This window comes from Pristiophorus japonicus, chromosome 2 (genome assembly GCF_044704955.1).
Source record: "Pristiophorus japonicus isolate sPriJap1 chromosome 2, sPriJap1.hap1, whole genome shotgun sequence".
Classification (NCBI taxonomy): domain Eukaryota; kingdom Metazoa; phylum Chordata; class Chondrichthyes; family Pristiophoridae; genus Pristiophorus; species Pristiophorus japonicus.
This window is the reverse complement of record NC_091978.1, coordinates 361,536,752-361,554,869: the sequence shown is the minus strand read 5'-3', so window position 1 is coordinate 361,554,869 and position 18,118 is coordinate 361,536,752. Positions and strand designations below refer to the sequence as shown.

The window sequence follows — 18,118 nt, the reverse complement described above, 5'->3', positions numbered from 1 at the left end:
TCTGCAAGTTCCTCCAGACCCAAAAACCACCCCTCTCCCCGCCCGCACCACGAGATATCTGCGCTCCTCAAATTCTGCCCTCTTGAGCATCCCCGATTATAATCGCTCAACCATCAGTGGCCATGCCTTCAGCTGCCTAGGCCCCAAGCTCTAACTCCCCTCCTTAAATCTCTTTTTCCTCCTTTAAAACACTCCTTAAAATCAACCTCTTTGACCGAAGCTTTTGGTTACCAGCCCTAATTTCTCCTCATGTGGCTCGGTGTCAAATTTGTGTCTGATAACATTCCTCTGAAGCACCTTGGGATGTTTTACTACGTTAAAGGCGCTATATAAATACAAGGTGTTGTTGGTTGTTGTTGTAGTAACGGTGTAAGTAATGCAAAGTGGCAGTGCACTAGAATGACAATTTTTTAAATATGGGTGATTCAGTGTTCAACGTCAAGACGATATGGCAAATTCAGAGCGTTTAAGGATGAAAGAAATCAAATAGTGCCGAGAAGAAAGAATTCATTGGCGTACATATAGCACTTCATGTCTTCTCGATGTGCCAAAGCACGTTACAACCAATGAAAAAAACAAGACTTGCATTTAAATAGCGTTTTTCACAATCTCAGGATGTCCCAAAAAGTGCTTTACAGCCAGTGGAAGTACTTTTGAAGTGTAGTCACTGTTGCAATGTAGGTAACGCGGCAGCCAATTTGCGCACAGCAAGCTCCCCCAAACAGCGATGTGATAATGACCAGATAATCTGTTTTTTCCTCACCATGTTGATTGGGAGATAGACACTGGCCAGGACACCTGCTCTGCTTTGAAATAGTGCCATGGGATTTTTTACATCCACCCAAGGGGATAGAAGGAGCCTTAGTTGAACACCTTGTCCAAAAGACGGTCCCTCTGATAGTGCAGCACTCCCTCAGCACTTCACTGGAGCGTCAGCCTAGATTTTTGCACTCGAATCTCTGGAGGGACTTGAACCCACAACCTTCTGCCTCAGATAAGCCACAGCTAATGAAGCGTTTTTTTTAATAACTGTAAGCAAACACGGCAGCCAATTCACAGACAGCAAGGTCCCACAAACAGCAATGCCATTAATATCTTAGGTGATGTTGGCTGAGGGATATATATAAATCAGCAGCAGGCCGGGGCCATTAGATGGAGCAACGTGCGGTGGCATGCTACTGCAGGGAGCAGCGCGTGCTGCTGCAGGAGGGCGACGACTGTAAAAAAAAAAAAGAAGGGTGACTGGATTTGACGTCACCCAAATCCAGGTCGCTGACTGCAGTGCGGGCAGGTGCAGCTGGAGCCGGGGTGAAGTCGGGGCAAAAGAGCGGTGAGAGTTCGTAGAGGGACACATGATCGGGGCCCAGGAGAGGCGAGAGCCTAGGGGGCAGCACGGGCTAACCCACACGACGACGTGCATTCGCACAAGAAAAAAAATCCACGTGAAAAAAAATCCACGCACAGGCATCTTCCACCCTTCAGGATGTAGTTCGGGATCTGGAATATTCATTGAAACACCTGGGAACTCATCCCTTTTTTGTGGTGGAAGCAAGACGTCCTCGCTTCGAGGGACTGCCCATGATGATGATGAAATCTTAGCCAAGATACTGGGAAGAGCTTCCCTGCTCTTTGTGGAATAGTGCCGTGGGAGGCTTTACATCAACCCAAGAGGGCAGATGGAACCTCGGTTTAACGTCTCATTCAAAGAATGCAGCTTTCCCTAAACACAGTACTCAAATGTCAGCCTGTATTATGTGGAGAGTCCCTGGAGTGAGATTTTTATTCTTTTGTAATTTTACTTCATAATTGAAACTACCAAATGCAAAATGGTGTTTATTACAAAGATATGGCACAGCACAAGATATCACACACAAGATGGTTTCATCCCAAATCATGTTGTTGAATGAATATGAAATCTATATACACTGCAAACTAAACTGATTTCAAATGGTACATTGTCCAACGGGAGAGGTTTTGAAAATAAATATTTCCTTTGATCCATAATTTTTTTTAAAAAATGTTTTAATTCGTTCATAGGATGTGGGTATCTGGGTGTCGCTGGCAAGGCCAGCATTTATTACCCATCCTCAATTGCCCCTCGAGAAGGTGGTGGTGAGCTGCCTTCTTGAACCGCTGCAGTCCGTGTGGTGAAGGTGCTCCTACAGTGCTTTTAGGGAGGGAGTTCCAGGATTTTGACCCAGCGACCATGAAGGCACGGCCGATATATTTCCAAGCCAGGCTGGTGTGTGACTTGGAGGGGAACTTGCAGGTGATGGTGTTCCCATGCGCCCGCTGCCCCTAGTTCTCGATGGTAGAGGTCACGGGTTTGGGAGGTGCTACTGAAGAAGCCTTGGCGAGTTGCTGCGGTGCATCTTGTAGATGGTGCACACTGCAGCCACGGTGCGCCGGTGGTGGAGGGAGTGAATGTTGAAGGTGGTGGATGGGGTGCCGATCAAGCGGGCTGCTGTGGCACAGGGCTATATAGTCTGACTGACGTGACCCCTGTACGAACCTGTAAGGTGTTTAAACTAAACCCAGCTGTGCTTTATTTTAAAGACAGGGATTAAGCACGAACGCACAACAGGATTTATTGAGGACATTAAGTGCCCGTATGGGAAAAGCACCAGTCGGAAAATATAACCCCTATTCTCCGTGGAAACTGTTATGTATGCAATAACTCGATAGACTGAATACTGTAAACTAACACAGGTACAAACCTGGCTCTGCTTTATTAGGGCCCAAAGTGAATACATTACTTGATGGCCTGCCTTTTATACCTGGGCCGCACACACTTGCGTACAGCCCAATGACCTCCGACAGTGGCGCCACCTGGTGGCTAGTAACTCCAATGCTACATGCATATTGTGGGCCACCCTGACCTACAAGGAGGACACCACCGCAGGGCGGGAGTATAAAGAGCTGGAGCACGCAACTGCAGCTTCCAGTGCGAGCCGACACAAATGTGCGACGGCATCCCCTATGGGGACATGATATTGAATAGATTTTTGGACAGGGAGCTGGCTCAGGGGCTTGCCCCGTCCACTCCATGCACCGACCTGGTATTGCAATATTTCCAGGAACGGTGCAACTTCGCCTCTCGGCCTTTTGGCCTAAGATCAAATATATTGGCGCAAAGTGATCTTTGGCATTAGAGTTGATCTGGAAAGAAATTGGATTTAAAAAAAAAAGTCAAGGTGGGCGACTGGGTGACATCATCAGGACCCAGGTCGCCGTTTGAAGCGTGGGCAGAAGCATCGGCGGGGCCCTGGTACAACGGAGGAGAGGGAAGGTCGTGGCAAACTTGCGACAAGTGATCGGGGCGGAGGTGCGGCGAGAGTTTGTGGTGGAGGTGCGGCGAGAGTTTGTGGTGGAGGTGCGGCGAGAGTTTGTGGTGGAGGTGCGGCGAGAGTTTGTGGTGGAGGTGCGGCGAGAGTTTGTGGTGGAGGTGCGGCGAGAGTTTGTGGTGGAGGTGCGGCGAGAGTTTGTGGTGGAGGTGCGGCGAGAGTTTGTGGTGGAGGTGCGGCGAGAGTTTGTGGTGGAGGTGCGGCGAGAGTTTGTGGTGGAGGTGCGGCGAGAGTTTGTGGTGGAGGTGCGGCAAGCGTTTGTGGCAGAAGTGGGGCGAATGAGGGGTGGGGCCCAGAAGAGCCAAGGGCCCAGGGGCAGCACGGGCCCAGCCCACACTGCGATAGGTGCGTGCACTCGGTCCGTGCAGCAGAGCTGGTCTCCAGTCATCCTGGTTAATCCTGGTCACGAGATAGAGGCCTAGTTCGGCTGAGCCCGTGTGGTGGCTGATGTGCAACGGTCACCACACGTTAAAAAAATCCACGCACAGGCATCTTCCACCCCTCCAATTGGAGTGTAGGACTGGAACATCGGGTCCTTCATTGAAACACCGGTGAACTCTTGTGGAAGCAAGTCATCCTCGTTCGAGGGACCGCCTATGATGATGACATACATGACAGATACCATCACTGATTGTATAAATAACACTTTTATATTGCTGAACAATGAATCATGCAACTTCAAAAATAATGCAGCACATCGAAACGGGGGGGGGGGGAGGGGCGGTGGCAGTAACGCTCTGGAAAATGGCCACCATGCCCCCCCTCCCCCCCCAACTGCTTGCCCACCGGGTTAGGAAGGAGAGCATCAGTCAGGGTTCTCGTTCCTGAGTGCTGTGCAGTGACCTTTGACTCAAAGCTCAAAAAAAGAGACCTGCCATTCATTCATCAGAGCTCACACATAACGAACAGGTCATTTGCAGGAGGCATTGAGGGGTCAGGGGGAGTATGAGGTAACTGGTAATCGGCACACAATACTTCATAGAAATGTACGGCACAGAAGGGGGCCATTCGGCCCATCGTGCCAGTACCACCACACACGCAACATCTTAACAAAAATGGGGAGAAAATTGACAAGCAGAAAGAAAATATTTGCCCTTATTCTTTTAAAAACACAAACAATTGGAAATATGGGAGTAATTACCGGACAACATTCTCATGCAGGCCTTGATGCAATATCATAAAAATCACAAGAACAAAACTCACGGACATTACGGTTCCCAAGAAGCCTGAAGGTTTCAAATCAGCACGAAGCATTTCCCGTTTTTAATATTAATATATGTTATGCGCGGTTCACCAAAGTGATTATTCCAGTCTGGGTCCTTTTTGTCAACAGCAGGTGTCACAACAAACATCAAAAGGCCAGTGCACTTCAATCAAAATGATTGAGGGAGCTTGTCTCACCATTAAAGTACATCACAGCACAAAGTATTGAAAACAGGCAGATCTCGAGTGATGGAAAGCAAAAGGAACCGTTCAAAAGATTTGTCTATTTCATTTGTGGTCATTTTTGGTGGAGTGTTTTTTTGGCAGCCGTGCTATGTTAAGTTTTCATAGAAATTTACTGCACAGAAGGAGGTCATTCGAGCCATCGTGTCTGTGCCAGCCAAAAGAGAGCTATCCAGCCTAATCTCACTTTCCAGCTCTTGGATATGCATTTGAAGGTCACAAGTACATTTTAAATGTGATGAGGGTTTCTGCCTCTACGACCATTTCAGGCAGTGAGTTCCAGACCCCCACCACCCTCTGGGTGAAGAAAGTTCTCAACTCCCCGCTAATCCTTCGACCAATTACTTTAAATCTACGACCCCTGGTTATTGACCTCATTGCTACAGGAAATAGAGTGGATAGGAAGGACCTATCTCGGCCCCTCATAATCTTATACACCTCAGTTAAAGCTCCCCTCAACCTCCTCATTTCCTATGAAAACAACCCCAGCCTATCCAATCTTTCCTCACAGCTAAAATTCTCCAGTCCGAGCAATATCCTTGTAAATCTCCTCTGCACCCTCTCCTGTAACGTGGTGACCAGAACTGCACACAGTCCTCTCACTGCGGTTTTCTGTGCTCGGTGCTCTCATCATCATCATCATAGGCAGTCCGTCGGAATCGAGGAAGACTTGTTCCACTCTAAGAATGAGTTCTGAGGTGACTGTCCCACCTGTGACAGAGACTATGTTCAGACAGCCGTTGAGGGAAAGGGTGGGTGGGACTGGTTTGCCGCACTCTCTTTCCGCTGCCTGCGCTCGATTTCTGTATGCTCTCAGGTGAGACTCCAGGTGCTCAGTGCCCTCCCGGATGCACTTCCTCCACTTAGGGCAGTCTTTGGCCAGGGGGACTCCCAGGTGTCGGTGGGGATGTTGCACTTTATCAGGGAGGCTTCGAGGGTGTCCTTGAAACATTTCCTCTGCTCACCTTTTGTTTGTTTACCGTGAAGGAGTTCAGAGTATAGCGCTTGCTTTGTGAGTCTCGTGTCAGGCATGCGAACAATGTGGCCCGCCCAGCGGAGCTGATCGAGTGTGGTCAGTGCTTCGATGCCGGGGATGTTGGCGCGTCGGTCTTCCCAGGGGATTTGCAGGATCTTGGAGACATCGACGGTGGTATTTCTCCAACGACTTGAGATGTCTACTGTACGTGGTCCATGCACACGCACGAGAAGGAAATAGCAAACAAGGCGCAGAAGATTGAGTAAGTTATTCAGAGAGTGAGACGGGATATGGCTGAACAGAAGCAGTACCACACTTCCAAATACGCATTCAAAGTAAACCCAAAATCAGCAGATCTTTGCAAGAGACTCAAAAGCAAAGATAGAAGAGCAGCCCACCAAACGGACACCCTCCATTTGGAGAAGTGGCAGTCTGGGGACGGTTGCTGCTTACTCAGATTCAGGAAGTGCTACCTGCTGCTGAAGAACAATGAAGTTTCATTCTGTGAATGAGGCCAATGGATAATCATGAAACCATACGTGTCTCTCAAATTCTGATCTTACGACACTACAGACCAGTTGCCAACGCTGGTTGGAAGTTTTCCTGGCGATAACATCACATGACCTTCCTGCCTCTGACCACCCCACCCCTGCAATTGGTCACCTGACAACCATAAATAAAGACTTGCGTTTATATAGCACCTTTCCCAAATGCTTTACACTCAATGAAATACTTTTCGAGTGCAGTCACTGTTGTAATGTGGGAAATGCGGCAGCCAATTTGCGCACAGCAAGCTCCCACAAACAGCAATATGATAATGACCAGATAATCTGTTTTTTTTTTAAAAGTGATATTGATTAAGGGATAAATATTGGCTAGGACACCGGGAATAAATATTGTTGCTCTTCTTCAAAATAGTGCCATGGGATCTTTTACGTCCACCTGAGGGCAGAAGGGCTTCGACTGAACGTCTCATCCGAAAGACAGCACCCCCGACAGTGCAGCGCTCCCTCAGAACTGCACTGGAGTATCGGGCTAAAGTTTTGCACTCAAGTCTCTGGAGTAGGATTTGAACCCACAACCATCTTCATGGTGCACTGCCTTACCACACCAACTGAAAAGGGAACAGACTTTCCATTATCTGATTCTTGACGGTCAGTCAAACAGCCTTCTTTTTCCCTTCTCAAATATGTTTATGACTAATAAGTGTTCAAAGAAAATTGAAACATAAATTTTTTTTTTTTAAAAAGAGCCCTTCTAATTTTTCTCCAGGGTTACAGGAAGCAGCGTCCAACCGATGAATCTTTAATTCCTGGAGACTCCTGGAAGCTTGGCGATTCTATACCCCAGCGAGCAGAGTGCAGAGCAAGCTGTTGGACCGAAATTTGGGGCCTCTCCGGGTGCGTTCGATGTGTACACACACAAGAGGCTTTGCAAATGCCGGTTCTTGGCGCGCGGTGCCCATGCACCGAGAACCAGCATTTTGCGATCTGTCAATATGTCTTTGGACAGAGCAGATGCATTCCCGCAGGAAGGACCTCCACGGGTGGAGATTTGGACTATTTGCCCAACTCTTGGTCCAGCAAATGTCCTTCAAATTCTTACGCCTGGTAAAAGCAGGAGTATAGCTTAGTTGTACCCTGTACCAGTGTAAGAGTTTTAAAAACATGGAAAAATGAAATGTAATCGCTCATTTTTATATTAAAAACCCTGTTCATTAAGGTAAGTTTATTTTTTATTAATTAAAACACATTTTTAAAAATGTCAACAAAAATAAATTGTTTTCTAAAACATTTAATTACATTCAATTATTTTTAAATATGTGAGTTAATTTTTTTTATTTGTTGTGTTGGGTTTCTTGTTTTAGGAGCGTTTTCTCTGATAGTAATGGAAGCTTGTACAAATAGAGCTCCCATTATCAATGAGAATACTACATCGTGATTGGTGGACCAAGCCCACATGATTCCAGGATACGCATACGTATCTGTAGGGCATGTTTTGTGCGCTGCAGAGTGACTGGAGGCCTCCGACTGCAATCCTACGTTCCTCCGGGACCACAAAGTATTCTCGTACATTTTTTTTTCGGGACGAAGGAAGCCTCCGACCGCAATTTCCCACCCCCCACAGTCTCCTTTATAATGGTTAGGCGTTCAACTGTGGCCCATGGGCCAATGGTGTCCTGCCAATACGGGTATTTCTTATTCCAGAATTGAGATTCCAACTGTTTTGGAGATTGCAAGGCAATGCTATTCCTTTTAACAGACACATCTGACTGAACCAACGCCCAGCCAATAATACTGGACATGGTCACAATCCAGTTCTCCCCCCTGAAACGATGCCCGAGCAAGCCACTCAGTTGTACCAAAGCGCTACGTAGAAGTATCACGGACTGCAGCAGTTCAAGGCGGCAGCTCACCACCACCTTCTCAAGGGGCAATTAGGGATGGGCAATAAATGCCGGCCTTGCCAGCGACGTCCACATCCCATGAACGAATAATTAAAAAAAAAAGAGAAGAACTCCACACCGTCAGTTTGCGATTTGAATCCACGGCATCGAAGATTGGGAGTGCCAAACAAAATTTGCTCACTTTCCGCAAGTGACCCCGACAGCTGATGCTATCCTTTCACTCCGTCAATCAGAGCTGGGTTAATGTGATTACTCTAATCCAGTTGTAGAACCTAATGCTTTCTCTATGTAAATACCTTGGATAATCTGATCAGTGATGTACAAAATAAGGCAAACCCCAGCGATGACTTCTTGGCTTTGGGAGTTTGCGGATCCGGTTTTGGCACTCGTGCCTTCACAAATAGAATTTGATCGTGTTTCTTGCTGCTTCACAAATTGGACTAATTAACTTACCTTGCAAATAAACCCTCATTTTCTTGAGCCAGTGAATTAGTCGATGAGATTCAATTTTAGCACTTTTAACCAATCTGATTACAGGTGTTCTGGAAGATAATGCACTCCTGTTCCTTGAAAACAACAATGTGGATTTATATAGCGCCTTTAACATAATTTAATACTTGAACCAACCCATGCTATTATTATTATACATTATTAAAACAACCCATAGCTTCATAGGTTCCAGAGATTTAGGCATGCAAAATGATTATACATTAATATTTAAAGCACCACAGATATATGTGCAGAATGCTTCTGCACAGCTTCCAGTCAGTAGCGGCAATCACTCCATTTATTGTATTGCAACATCCTTGCGCTCGCTGACCGACATTGGCTTCCGATTAAGCAACGCCTTGATTTAAAAGTTCTCATGCTTATTTTCAAATTCCTGCACGGCCTCGCCCCTCCTCATCTCTACAACCAACACCCGCCCCCCTCCCCATCTCTACAACCCCCCCTCCTTCCCATCTCTACTACACCCCCCTCCTCCATCTCGACTACCCTCCCTCCATCTCTATAACCAACACCCCCTCCACCCACCCCCGAGATGTCTGCGCTCCTCTAATTCTGCCCTCTTGAGCATCCCTGATTATAATCACTCAACCATTGGTGGCTGTGCCTTCTGTTGCCTAGGCCCCAAGCTCTGGAACTCCCTGCCTAAACCTCTCCGTCTCTCTACCTCTCTTTCCTCCTTCAAGACGCTCCTCAAAACCTACCTCTTCACCTGCGATAATTTCTACTTATGCAGCTTGGGGTTACATTTTTTAAATCGAATACTTCTGTGAAACTCCTTCGGACGTTTCATACATTAAAGGCGCTATATAAATGCAAGTTGTTGTTGAGGGGAAAAAAACAGCCCATTCGGCCCAGTCTGTGTCAGCCTTTAATCGCCCCATGAACAACATTTACCTGCCCTCTTCCCATATCCTTTCAACCCCTTTTCCTTCATCCACCTATCCAAATCGAACGTGGCTGCCCAGCACTAAAGGCATTGTAAAGATGATTCGCTCCAATCACCAAGTTAAAATGCAACAGCGTTTTCTTTTTAAATAACTGGAAGAGGGCAGGCAGGAAATCTCAGCTAGGTTTACAATGTTGATACTTGTGGCCAGAGGAAATTTTGATCCAAGTTTAGCTTTTAAATGGTCTTGAAGGAGCACATTGAATACCAATTGTATTTCCTGTTCATGGGGCCTCCAAATGTTGTTGTTCCATTGTCCTCTTCCTTGCCTCCCCCCTCGAACACGCAGTGGCACACTGAGGAGTGGGCCAGGAAGTGGAGTCGAGGCCAAGATCAGATCAGCCACGATCTCAGTGAATGGCGGAGCAGGCTCGAGGGGCCAAATGGCCGACTCCTGCTCCCATTCCTTATGTTCTTATGTTCATACAAGCTGGTAGAGCCGACTTGCAGTTCACAGATTCAACCGATACAACAACAGGCTCTGTTATTAAAAGACACTGCTGGGAAATCCCACACTGCTGTTTGTTATGTTCAGAATAACTCCACAAGACTGTGTTGTAAGCTCAAAGCATTGTGACCTTGGTCTCTTTAATGTAACTCCAAAGTGAGGAAGCAGCATGGTGGATTGCCTTTTATACCTGCTTGCCCAGGGTGCACACGTGACCCTTAGGTCTCCCACAGGTGTGCCCCCTGGTGGCAAGTCTTACACATTGGTGAGGTTTGCATACATAACACTATTCTGCTGCAATAAACAGAGGTTGTGTTCAAAAAGACATGTTGATTTTCTTCTCCGATCAATTTTCCCCTGAAGGACTTGCTGGTTTAATAAAAAGCTGTACCAAAGAAAAAAAATGAATGTTGTTTTTAAAGCAACCCTCAGAGAATGTTTGGGTTTCTATGTAGAAACAAAATGCTTATTTGCAGCAAGCGTTGCATCCTTTATCTGATGCAGATCAATGGAAATCTCAGTTATTTTATAATTAATTGTGGGCAGCACTGCCACAAAACTTGGAGACAAGGGAGGCATTGGATAATTAGTGATGCGTGAAAATACAAAATAATGGGTATTAAACAGGTTGCCGTGGCGCAGTGGGTAGCTCTGTCTCGTCTCGGAGTCAGAAGGCTGTGGGGGTTCAAATCCCACTCGAGACTGGAGCACAAAAATCGAGGCCGAAACTCCAGTGCAGTGCTGCCGGAGATGCCGTCTTTCGGATGAGACATTCAATGAAGGCAGTGTTGCTCCACAGCTACAGAGAGTTTGGGTCCTAGGCCTCCAGGCGTATGCCTGCATAAAGGCCCGCAGATCCCAGGGACGCAGGCAACTCGGAAGCATATCTGGGATCATGTGGGCCAGATCCTCCAATCAGAAAAGGAGGATTCCATTGCAGTCATTTCGTAATGGGATCCCCCAACGGCATGCAAAGCAATCCTCAAATAGTCAAACAATTTCGGTAACTCTAAATTAAATTTGAAAGTCAGAACATTAAAGTCTCTTAAATCACATTAAATACAAAAAAAAATGAATTTTGAAAAATCATATTAATCCAGGCCAATATTTGCATAAACTAATTTTGTATGTGTTGCACTTTTTACATTTTTAATTTAAGAGTTACATTACCCCTTACACTGGTGAAAGCAGGCCCTACACTTGCTTTCTCAGTCGGTTCGGTAGATCGGTCAAGGTGCATCTCGACAGATCGCAAGTTCCGGGCACACAGAAACACGGAACTTGTGGGGCTTTTCAGAAGGCTTACGGCGGCGCGAGCACCTCAAATTTCGGGACCAATTAGCAGACCCAGACAGGACACTGGGAAAACCCCCGATACGTATGCTCATCACTGTAATAAATCACACGTGGCCCATGCTGGAGCTGATCACCTTGTGACCTTTAGGTTTAATGTAAACTCCAAAAGTGAGCACCCGCAGGCGGAGCCTGCTTTATATCGGGAGGCAGCACGAGGTGCAGTAATGTGTACCTCCCGGGCTTTCCCCATCTGTTGGCTATTACATGTAATTACATGGTACAGAGCATGGCTGCAAACACATCACAACCCTAGTGGCGGAGAGCACTGGGAACCATGTCAAGTCCAAAGTCCCCTGTTCCTCCCAAGCACATGACACGAAAATGGTACTTTTTAAAAACTACGAACGAGAGTTTCCCTAACCTGTTTTTCTGGCGCCCTCAGCTGAGGCACGCCGTTTTTGTCTGTCTCCAAGCGCGCCGAAAAAAGACGTCGGTATTCTGGCCGCTACCCAGCCTCTCTTCGGCCGTGGTGCAGCGTGGCTCAATGGATTGCGGGCGGAGCTTGGTCCCGGCGCTGAAAACAGTGCCGGGACCTCTGTACATGAGCGCTAGAGTCTGCGCGCATGTGCAATAGCTCCTGGCAGGCCGTTTCTGTGAGTGCACGCTGCAGGCCATGTGGGAGGGGCCCGAAGCACGCCGTCCCTAGCCAGCCCACCGTCCCTAGCCCTGGCCAAATGGGCTCCCTCATCGGCGGTCCGCTGCGTTCTCCAAGGTAGGACTTCTATTTTTTATTTGTTATTTACTGATTGATTTTGGTGCTTTAGGTGCAGGGTTCCTTTTATTTTATTTGTTAACTAATTGCTTATTACTTTTTGTGCTTTGTGGTGCTTTAAATGTAGTTACTTGCGCCGGTTCCTTAACTCGAGGTAAGGTTTTTCTGTGCAGACAGAAGTGGCAACATACGCTGGCCTAAGTTAGTTTGGAGCAACTATTTGCTGGCCAAATGCCGAAAACAGGAAGAAGTGGCTGGGAACGCCCCCTTTTGGAAAACAAACGGAACTAAAAATAAAGCTAACTTACTCACTTACACTGGCATGAATTAAATGGCCAGAATTGCAACTAAAAAGATAGTCCAGAAAAATCAATTTGCTCCAAAAAAAAAAGGAGCAACTCCTGGGGAAACTTGGGCCCCATATGCCAAGATTCCCACTCATGACATAATAGCAAATCAGAAACCAAACAAGCAGTAATTTGACTAGCACAAAGATATCTTTCTGTTATTGAAGTAAGTCCGCGCTTTTAAGCAAGTCAATTTCTTTATCAGCAGAGTTTACTTCTATAACAACAAGAGGGAATGACACCGACTGAAAAGTAATAAAGCTTCAACTGGTTAGCATGTCCCTCTCCATAGCACGTGAAATGAGAAATCTAGCCACTGTTCGGATAGCTGAAATCACCGCATAAAAATTGGGACAGATACAAAACGTCCGAGATATCGATCAAGACATCTGGGTCAGAAAGTGGATGAAAATCCTCACTCAAATTGATTGATAACCACAAGCAACCAACAATCTCCTTGGTTCAAGAACCGAATTGCTAAGTTGCCCTAGTAACAGTGGTTTAGTGTTACAGGAATAGTGTATGAATGTGAAACAACCAGTCCTTGTGTAGAAGAGGGTGGGGGCTTGAGGGGGAAAATCAGTCCAAGTGGATCTTGGAGCCTAGGAATCACCATCAAGGATTAACTGAGTGATATGGCTTTCTGGATCATTGCAAAGAAAACTGCTCAACAACTGATTTTACTTATCAGTAGGTGACCTTTTAAATAGTGTCAGCTGTGGCTCCGTGGGTAGCACTCTCTTGCCTCTGAGTCAGAAGGTTGTGGGTTCAAGTCCCACTCCTGGGACTTGAGCACCAAAATCCATGCTGACACTCCAGTGCAGTGCTGAGGGAGTGTTGCACTGTTAGAGGTGCCATCTTTCGGATGAGACGTTAAACAGAGGCCCCGTCTGCTCTCTCAGGTGAACGCAAAAGATCCCATAGCACTATTTTGAAGAAGAGGAACATAAGAACAGAAGAATTAGGAACAGGAGTAGGCCATCGAGCCCCTCGAGCCTGCTCCGCCATTCAACAAGATCATGGCTGATCTGGCCGTGGACTCAGCTCCACTTACCCGTCCGCTCCCCGTAATCCTTAATTCCCTTATTGGTTAAAAATCTATCTGTGACTTGAATACATTCAATGAGCTAGCCTCAACTGCTTCCTTGGGCAGAGAATTCTACAGATTCACAACCCTCTGGGAGGAGAAATTCCTTCTCAACTCGGTTTTAAATTGGCTCCCCCGTATTTTGAGGCTGTGACCCCTAGTTCTAGTCTCCCCAACTAGTGGAAACAACCTCTCTGCCTCTATCTTGTCTATCCCTTTCATTATCTTAAATGCTTCTATAAGATCACCCCTCATCCTTCTGAACTCCAACGAGTAAAGACCCAGTCTACTCAATCTATCATCATAAGGTAACCCCCTCATCTCCGGAATCAGCCTAGTGAATCGTCTCTGTACCCCCTCCAAAGCTAGTATATTCTTCCTTAAGTAAGGTGACCAAAACTGTATGCAGTACTCCAGGTGCGGCCTCACCAATACCCTGTACAGTTGTAGCAGGACCTCCCTGCTTTTGTACTCCATCCCCCTCGCAAGGAACAGGGGAGTTATCCCCCAGTGTGCTGGACAATATTTATCCCTCAATCAACATCAGTAAAACAGATTATCTATTGCCATCTATGTAAGCTTGCTGTGTGCAAAATGGCTGCCGCGTTTCCTACGTTACAACAGCGACTACATTTCAAAAAGTACTTCATTGGCTTTGAAGTACTTGGGAACGTCCGGTGGTTGTGAAAGGCGCTATATAAATGCAAGTCTTTCTTAGCGCTCCATCCAAACAGAAGCCACATTTATTCATGCTAAGGAGTAAGTTTAGTGCTGGACGAGGTACTTAAACCCCTGAAATTGGCAGGGAATAAAGGCAACTTGGCAATCCAAGGAGAGCCGAGAGAGTCTGGAGCGAGGCCAGGAAAGCATTGTTTGGAGGAGTGAGAGGGGACACTCTGGAGATAAATGGGTAACCCTTCTCCAAAGTGCCTGATGCAGGCAAGGGGGGAAAATTGTAGAAAGGGTCAACACTGTCTCCTGTTTCCCCCTCAGACACTGAGGTACATCGGGATGAATTGAAGAAATCTGGTCATTTAAGCCAACCAGCTCCTGCCGCAAATTCTCTACGACAACAAAATCCGGTTTGGCACTTCAGTGCTGCACTGTTGAAAGTGCCATCTTTCAGAAGAGACAATACACCCAGTCTGCCCTCTCGGGTGAACGTAAAAGATCCCATGACACTATTTTGATGAAGAGCAGGGGTGTTCTCCCTGGCGTCCTGGCCTACATTACAACAATGACTGCACTTCAGAAAGAAGTACTTCATTGGCTGTAAAGCACTTTGGGACGTCCTGAGGTCACATAAGGTGCTATATAAATGCAAGTCCTTTCATCATTTCCTGCTGTAACATACTAAGCAGTGACAGAACGTCATACGGTTTCAGTCTTGGTATAACAGAAACAGTCCAAGTAATGCTGAAGATGTACACTCTCCTTATTGTTAATAAGTGTTTATGGTAACCTGTGTGCAAGCCAACAAGTCCTAAAGAGGCTTCATACCAAAGATACACTCAAGTTCTAGCATCCAGAAGGTGTGCAGGTGTACGTCCCACCTGCTTTCAATGTCCTGGTGCTATAGTTCTGCTTCGAGGACAAAATGGCACATACCAGACTTGCACAGGTAGGGACACAAATCAATCAAGTCCTTTGCCTTTAAAAACATTTGAGGCCACCTTATAATGCAAAGCAAAATACTGCAGATGCTGGAATATGGAATAAGAACAGAAAATGCTGGAAACACTCAGGAGGTCAGGCAGCTTCTGTGGAGAAACAAACAGAGTTAATGTTTCAGGTCGATGACCCTTCGTCAGAACTGGAAAAAGTTAGAGATGTTACAGATTTTAAGCAAGTTGAGGCAGAGAAAGGTGGGGGTGGAAGGGGAGGAAAGAACAAAAAAGGGAAGGTCTGTGATAGGGCAGGGGAGATTAAATGTGTTATGTATTAATGCTTGGGGGTCACCAGACACCAGAGGGCACGGTGGTCGGAGGTCATCGGGCTGTACACGTGTGGCATGTGTGCTTGGTCACCTGTATATAAGCTGTGTGTCTTTGTCAAGCTGGCATTCTTGGGCTGGAATAAAGATGGATCAGGTTGCACCTGAGTGAGATTACAGTAACCAGACTCTTGAGTCATTACAAAATGACAAAAGTGATGATGGTGCAAGGCAAAAGGAGATGGTAATGGGACAAGCGAAGATCTACCCATGGGAAGCCCTCCTCGGAATTTCAGAGCCAATGTTGAGTTTATTGTTGAAGTTCTCAAGGCGGAGATCGATAGATTTTTGTTGGTTCAGGGTATTAATGGATATGGGTTAAAGGTGGATAAATGGAGGCGAGGTACAGATCAGCCACAATCTACAACAACAGCTTATATTTATATAGCGCCTTTAAGATACTGAAACGTCCCAAGGCACTTCAAAAGGAGTATTACGAGATAGAAAATTTAACATCAAGCCACATAAGTAGAAATTAGCACAGATGACCAAATGCTTGGTCACAGAGATAGGTTTTAAGGAGCGTCTTGAAGGAGGAAAGAGAGGTAGAGAGGCAGAGAGGTTTAGGCAGGGAGTTCCAGAGCTTGGGGCCGAGGCAACAGAAGGCACGGCCACCGATGGTTGAGTGAATATAATCAGGGATGCTGAAGATGGCAGAATTAGAGGAGCGCATACATCTCGGGGGGGTTATGGAGCTAAAGGAGATTACAGAGATAGGGAGGGCAAGGCTATGCAGGTATTTGAAAAATAAGGATGCAAATTTTGAAATTTAATTGAATGGCGATGTATAGAGGCGAGGGGCTGCGTGGCCTCTCCTGTTCCTATGTTGCCACGATGCAGGCATGAGCGAACATGCCGTGTTTACACTCGAGATGGCTGGAGCTGCACCCCAGATGCAAACTTGGGAACCGTTATGATAAAAGCTTCATTGTCGTCGCCATCAACAGCGGCTCAAATTGGCAACTGTGCAGCGTGAAAAGGCCATTCAGCTCACTTGAGCTTCTTCCATCCACAGACCAGCTATTATTTGCATTACCATGGGCTGTCCTCCACATATAGAGCCCTCTGACGGAGACGAATATGTACATGTGTGCTTCCAAAATGATAAGCTGTGCACAATTTCAATATCCCCAGAGGTAATCTAGTGAGACTCCAATTTAACACTGGAGCCTGAATGGTCCACAGAGACCATTCCCGCCATCACACGAGCATATGTCATGTTGATATGTTATGTGATCACCTCAGAGAGGCTTATCCACGTATCTTTATTACTTTCAAGCCCATTATTATTAAATTTTCATCCCGCTCGATTGACACAACATTACTTGCTTCTGCCGAGCCTGTTCCCACACCTGCTACTCCACGGGGGAAATATTCTAATCACTGACCTTGTTTGTGGCTGGTTAGGTTTGTACTCCTATAACTCTCACTCAGATCACCTGTCTCCTTTACTCTGTTATCGTCCGTCCCCTTTACTCTGTGATCAATGCTATAATGGCCAGATAGTCTGTTTTTGTGATGTTGCGTCAGGGATGAATATTGGCCAGGACACTGGGAATAACTCCCTAGTTCTTCTTCGATTAGCCATGATCTTATTGAACGGCAGAGCAGGCACGGGGGGCCAAATAGCCTACTCCTATTTCTTAGGTTCTTCGAAATAGTGCCATGGGATCTTTAACATCCACCCAAGAAAGCGGACGGGGCCTCGGTTTAACGTCTCATCCGAAAGACGGCACCTCCGACAGTGCGGCGCTCCCTCAGTACTGGCGTGAGTATCAACCTAGATTGTTGTACTCAAGTCTCTGGAACTTGAACCCACATTGAGTTCCAATAGAAGAACATAAATTAAATAATTTGCTTTTCTATTATTTCTGCTAAAGTGGATAACCTCACATTTTCCCACATTATACTCCATCTGCCAAATTTTTGCCCATATGTTAGCCATGACCAGAAACTATGCTTAATTCCCCTTTATACTCTCCACATGATGACCAATAGAACCTGTAACAGAAATTGAACCGATAGTCCCATGCACAGCAAGATTGCAATGCTACTGTCCTTGTATCTGGCCTAACCAAACTGTGTGACAATTGGTCATCTATTTGCCTCAATCTGGTTGGTAAATTGAATTGCTGATCTAAGATAAAATACTTTCCAGCAAGATTGCTCAAGTCAGGTATTTGTCGAACTAAGGTAACTGGTCATGTGGAGAAAATAGTAGGCAATAAAGAATGATTTTGAAAGATAGTAATCTAATCAAGAGGTTAAGTTGACATCAGAAACCCCAACAGCAGATCTCAGGCAGTTTAAAGCATTTTATCTGCGTCCCAAGATTAGATTGCAGACTTGGAATCATTCCATCGGACCTACTGCTATTGAGAACATCCATTTGATTTAAGTGGTCATTTTATTCCGTTTAACTTGGTTGTCATGGCAGCAGCGTCAACAGTGTTAGTGCAACAGTCCATAATCTCTGTGTTGCTGAGGAATGATGACATTTGTGCTACGGGGTTAATGAAAGTGGCACGATTAATACAAACTTAGAG

At 46.2% G+C, this 18,118-nt stretch overlaps 1 protein-coding gene and 1 pseudogene across 1 annotated transcript in view; one reads left to right on the top strand and one right to left on the bottom strand.

The window, feature by feature from the left end:
• Window positions 1-18,118, bottom strand: part of ccser1 (coiled-coil serine-rich protein 1) — a 1,720,263-nt gene that overhangs the window by 1,613,952 nt on the left and 88,193 nt on the right. The gene's annotated exons all lie outside the window — the stretch shown is intronic.
• Window positions 2,973-3,093, top strand: LOC139252172 (U2 spliceosomal RNA; annotated as a pseudogene).